Source organism: Apium graveolens, chromosome 8 (assembly GCF_009905375.1).
Source record: "Apium graveolens cultivar Ventura chromosome 8, ASM990537v1, whole genome shotgun sequence".
Taxonomy (NCBI): domain Eukaryota; kingdom Viridiplantae; phylum Streptophyta; class Magnoliopsida; order Apiales; family Apiaceae; genus Apium; species Apium graveolens.
The window spans coordinates 12,700,909-12,707,066 of record NC_133654.1 but is presented as its reverse complement, the minus strand read 5'-3'; the positions used below and the strand labels follow the sequence as shown (position 1 = coordinate 12,707,066).

The window sequence follows — 6,158 nt, the reverse complement described above, 5'->3', positions numbered from 1 at the left end:
TTTTTAAAAAAAAAAGTGCAATGAGACCATACAACAATTTTCATCATTTTTAAGTGGATTTCACACAACTGTTTACAAAATTAATCTCATTATTTAAAATAAATCAATTTTAAAATAAAATGATATTATATTAATTCAATTGTTATTTCAAAATTAAAATTAAATTTATAATACAAAGGTTCTCTAGAAGAATTACAACTATAAGCCCTTAAGTGAAGAATTATAACTATAAGCCTTGATAACTAATACTAAAGCCATGAGCTGTAATGTATTTGCATCTCTGGACAAATTTCAATATATTATTTCACTTCAATAGTATACCTTATTGAGTATTTACAGGCATACATATGAAGCAGAAATTTACAGTATGTTAATCAGTTGTAGGCTTTGCCAATGCTCCGCGAGAAAGGCACAACATCTCTAACATCATTGAGACCCGTGGCATATAAAACTAGGAGGTCAAAGACAAAACTGAAGCCGGAGTTCTTGACAGTACCATGCCTGTGAAGATCCAAGTACCACTCATACTGATGCTTTGGCAAGTTTAACTCGTTAATCCTGAAATATAACGCTAAATCAGTAATAGCATTCAATTGCTAGCTACTTACCTTAAAAATTATGTAAAATCATCAGGCTAATCAATATTCAAACTTGGAACCACCATCAAAGTTACATAGAACGATGAGTTGTGGAAAGGTAAATGACTAACGATACATATTGTCTTTACCTTGATTCTAGCATATCTAAACGCTCCTCATTTTAAGTGCCTCTGATCAGAGTTCCAGCCTGCAAATAATTGATTTTTTAATTGTAAGATACAACGAAGTTGTATGCACTAAATCTTGTCAGAGTACTATCTACTTCAAGCTTACCTTTGGTACAATCAAATCGAAAGCTGCAACTGTTTTCCCATCATCATTCAGTCGCACATAAAATGGCTTAAGTTCTTTCGGGTAATTGTAGATAATCACTGGTCTTTTGTAGATCTCATCAGCTATATAACTGTCATTAACCAGTTGAGATTCTTAGACTCTGACCTTATTGTGTACATGCATTGCATAAATGTTCATTTTGAGTTACCATTGAAGCTCTTCACTTAAGGGAATGCCGTGGTAAATGTTTACATCTACACATGACAATAATAGGTACCTGAATGAGTGTCAAAGTTACAGAAACCGCCATAAGCCCCACCACTGACACGTACACGGTCCCGTAAGCATGTATTACAATTATGTTTAGAAATGACATATCCACTCCCCTTAAATTCATATCATATTTCATAGAAGTTTGCTGCTTTTCCAACACAATTTACCTGTATAGAGAGTATAATTTTAGAACAAAAAGATTGACAAAAAAATGGTTTTCATGTAAAGTTCTCTCTATCGTACCTGGGTAGGAATCACAATAGCTTCACTAGTTAGAGGAAGTCAAGCATTCCAGCTTTCTGATTTTGCAAGGGAAGACCATTTACTGATCTCCTCCAATGATGATGAAAATAGGCATTTACTGATCTCCTCCAATGATGATGAGATTTAATTCCAATCAAGATCAATTTTCTGTTCAAGAGATTGCAGATACTCTAGATAACTGAAAGTACACACAATATACAAATTACATTAAGCGCACCAATAATCATACAATACTGAACAATATCGAGAACATAAATAGAGTGAATTGGTAAGGAGATTAGACTTACTTTCAAAAAAAAACAAAAAAAAAACAGAGAGGACTTATAACAGTTTATCATTTTAACATACCTGTAAGAGGCCATGCCCGAGAGGCTACTGCAAGCAAGGCTTACCATTTCAGTAGAATCGTTTGGCATAATACACAAAATTCATAAGTTTAGAAACAAAATCACTTGTCACAAAGGTCATACATGATTTAATCACTCCGAAAAATTCACCTTTTAGTATGGCAGTATGATCTCAGCATCTCATACATGATTTTATCCAGATGGATAATACCTTATACAGAGATGTTACGGAAACTATCATATAGCATTCAAGCAAGTCATAACAGACACACCCACAAAACTGCTACTCGGAGAAGAAAAAATCATTTATATCTTAAATCACACAGAAACAAACCTACACAAATCATCAAAACACTCAATTTTCTTCTTGAGTTTCAATTTTCCCCTCCACATCCCCTTTACTTACTTGTACGCACAAAATAAGAACTAAAATCAGCACAAAATAAGAACTAAAATGAGAGAGAGAGTTAGACAGAGAGAGAGTGATACCTCAAAATTAAAGACAAGCAACTTCCATTGAATCCACAAATAAGCCCTAAAGCCTTAGTTTTGAACACAAACTAAAACCCCAAATTGAAGTCGAATTGAAACCCTAAACGGAACCATACTCCATTAAAGAAACATACAAATCAATCAAAGGAGGCTCAAATCAAAGCAAATATTTATGTATGTATAGATTTTTCATAACAAGGAGAGTAGAGGGGGAGAAAGAGAGGAAGAGAGGGAAGGGGAGAGACCACAACCTAAATCAAAACTCAATAGGACCACAATCTTCTTTGGAATACCAACTCAATTCAAGCAGCTGAGATCCTTCGGATCGGAAATGGAATCACAAACAGCGGACCGCTATGAAGTTAATTCGTCATTCAGAGTGTAATTATTGTTTGAAATAGAGGTGGATTGAGAGGGTTAGGAGGGAGAGAGAGAGAGATTTAGATTTGTGTACTTTGGTGTTTTATGTTTACAGAGAAGGAGATGAAATGGGGAGGGGGAGGGGGGAGCGGGTAATGAAAAGAAAAGAAATTTTTTATAAATAGATTTAAGAAATCATTTTTATAAAATAATATAAAATAAATTTGAATGTTTTTAATATTTTAATATGACAAAAGCTAATATATTTTTATATTCGTTGTCGAGAGGGGTACTTTTACCGGATTTTTCTAATGCTGACATGCAAAATGAATTTTAAATTTTTTAATAATTTTTTAATATGACTAAAACTGATATATCCTAACATCCGTACGGTTGGATCGTCAAAAAAATTATTTTAAAAATTAATCTTGTAAATCGGGAACGAGTCTCGTTGTCGGGAGGAGTACTTTTACCAGATTTTTCTAATCCTGACATGCAAAATGAATTTCAAATTTTTTAATAATTTTTTCTTATGACTAAAATCGATATATCTTAACATCCGTATGGTTGGATCTTCGAAAAATCATTTTAAAAAATTAATCCTGTAAATCGGGAACGAGTCTCGTTGTCGGGAGGGGTACTTTTACCAGATTTTTTTAATCCTGACATGCAAAATGAATTTCAAATTTTTTAATAATTTGTTCTTATGACTAAAATCGATATATCTTAACATCCGTACGGTTGGATCGTCAAAAAATCATTTTAAAAAATTAATCCTGTAAATCGGGAACGAGTCTCGTTGTCGGGAGGGGTACTTTTACCAGATTTTTCTAATCCTCACATGCAAAATGAATTTCATATTTTTTAATAATTTTTTCTTATGACTAAAATCGATATATCTTAACATCCGTACGGTTGGATCTTCGAAAAATCAGTTAAAAAAATTAATCCTGTAAATCGGGAACGAGTCTCGTTGTCGGGAGGGGTACTTTTACCAGATTTTTCTAATCCTGACATGCAAAATGAATTTCAAATTTTTTAATAATTTTTTCTTATGACTAAAATCGATATATCTTAACATCCATACGGTTCGATCTTCGAAAAATCATTTTAAAAAATTAATCCTATAAATCAGGAACGAGTCTCGTTGTCGGGAGTGGTACTTTTGCCAGATTTTTCTAATCCTGACATGCAAAATGAATTTCAAATTTTTTAATAATTTGTTCTTATGACTAAAATCGATAAATCTTAACATCCGTACGGTTGGATCTTCGAAAAATCATTAAAAAAAATTAATCCTGTAAATCCGGAACGAGTCTCGTTGTCGGGAGGGGTACTTTTACCAAATTTTTCTAATCCTAACATGCAAAATGAATTTCAAATTTTTTAATAATTTGTTCTTATGACTAAAATCGATATATCTTAACATCCGTACGGTTGGATCGTCAAAAAATCATTTTAAAAAATTAATCCTGTAAATCGGGAACGAGTCTCGTTGTCGGGAGGGGTACTTTTACCAGATTTTTCTAATCCTGACATGCAAAATGAATTTCAAATTTTTTAATATTTTTTTCTTATGACTAAAATCGATATATCTTAACATCCGTACGGTTGGATCTTCGAAAAATCATTTAAAAAAATTAATCCTGTAAATCGGGAACGAGTCTCGTTGTCGGGAGGGGTACTTTTACCAGATTTTTCTAATCCTGACATGCAAAATGAATTTCAAATTTTTTAATAATTTTTTCTTATGACTAAAATCGATATATCTTAACATCCGTACGGTTGGATCTTCGAAAAATCATTTTAAAAAATTAATCCTGTAAATCAGGAACGAGTCTCGTTGTCGGGAGTGGTACTTTTACCAGATTTTTCTAATCCTGACATGCAAAATGAATTTCAATTTTTTTAATAATTTGTTCTTATGACTAAAATCGATATATCTTAACATCCGTACGGTTGGATCTTCGAAAAATCATTTAAAAAAATTAATCCTGTAAATCCGGAACGAGTCTCGTTGTCGGGAGGGGTACTTTTACCAAATTTTTCTAATCCTGACATGCAAAATGAATTTCAAATTTTTTAATAATTTGTTCTTATGACTATAATCGATATATCTTAACATCCGTACAGTTGGATCGTCGAAAAATTATTTTAAAATATTAATCCTGTAAATCGGGAACGAGTCTCGTTGTCGGGAGGGGTACTTTTACCAGATTTTTCTAATCCTGACATGCAAAATGAATTTCAAATTTTTTAATAATTTGTTCTTATGACTAAAATCGATATATCTTAACATCCGTACGGTTGGATCGTCGAAATATCATTTTAAAAAATTAATCCTATAAATCGGGAACGAGTCTCGTTGTCGGGAGGGGTACTTTGACCATATTTTTCTAATCCTAACATGCAAAATGAATTTCAAATTTTTTAATAATTTGTTCTTATGACTAAAATCGATATATCTTAACATCCGTACGGTTGGATCTTCGAAAAATCATTTTAAAAAATTAATCCTGTAAATCGGGAACGAGTCTCGTTGTCGGGAGGGGTACTTTTACCAGATTTTTCAAATCCTGACATGCAAAATGAATTTCAAATTTTTTAATAATTTTTTCTTATGACTAAAATCGATATATCTTAACATCCGTACGGTTGGATCGTCGAAAAATCATTTTAAAAAATTAATCCTGTAAATCGGGAACGAGTCTCGTTGTCGGGAGGGGTACTTTTACCAGATTTTTCTAATCCTGACATGCAAAATGAATTTCAAATTTTTTAATAATTTTTTCTTATGACTAAAATCGATATATCTTAACATCCGTACGGTTGGATCTTCGAAAAATCATTTAAAAAAATTAATCCTGTAAATCCGGAACGAGTCTCGTTGTCGGGAGGGGTACTTTTACCAAATTTTTCTAATCCTGACATGTAAAATGAATTTCAAATTTTTTAATAATTTGTTCTTATGACTAAAATCGATATATCTTAACATCCGTACGGTTGGATCGTTAAAAAATCATTTTAAAATATTAATCCTGTAAATCGGGAACGAGTCTCGTTGTCGGGAGGGGTACTTTTACCAGATTTTTCTAATCCTGACATGCAAAATGAATTTCAAATTTTTTAATAATTTGTTCTTATGACTAAAATCGATATATCTTAACATCCGTACGGTTGGATCGTCGAAAAATAATTTTAAAAAATTAATCCTATAAATCGGGAACGAGTCTCGTTGTCGGGAGGGGTACTTTGACCATATTTTTCTAATCCTGAATTGCAAAATGAATTTCAAATTTTTTAATAATTTGTTCTTATGACTAAAATCGATATATCTTAACATCCGTACGGTTGGATCTTGGAAAAATCATTTTAAAAAATTAATCCTATAAATCGGGAACGAGTCTCGTTGTCGGGAGGGGTATTTTTACCAGATTTTTCTAATCCTGACATGCAAAATGAATTTCAAATTTTTTAATAATTTTTTCTTATGACTAAAATCGATATATCTTAACATCTGTACGGTTGGATCTTCGAAAAATCATTTTAA

The 6,158-nt window shown here is 32.0% G+C and overlaps 1 long non-coding RNA gene across 1 annotated transcript; it reads right to left on the bottom strand.

Annotated features, from left to right (window-relative positions):
- Positions 1 to 415: 415 nt before the first annotated feature.
- On the bottom strand, positions 416 to 1,280 carry LOC141677171 (uncharacterized). Its single transcript, XR_012557356.1, has 4 exons — positions 1,150 to 1,280; positions 873 to 1,002; positions 728 to 786; positions 416 to 558 (listed from the first exon to the last, which is right to left on the bottom strand). It is a non-coding gene; the product is annotated as an uncharacterized LOC141677171 (long non-coding RNA).
- Between the last annotated feature and the right edge of the window lie 4,878 nt (positions 1,281 to 6,158).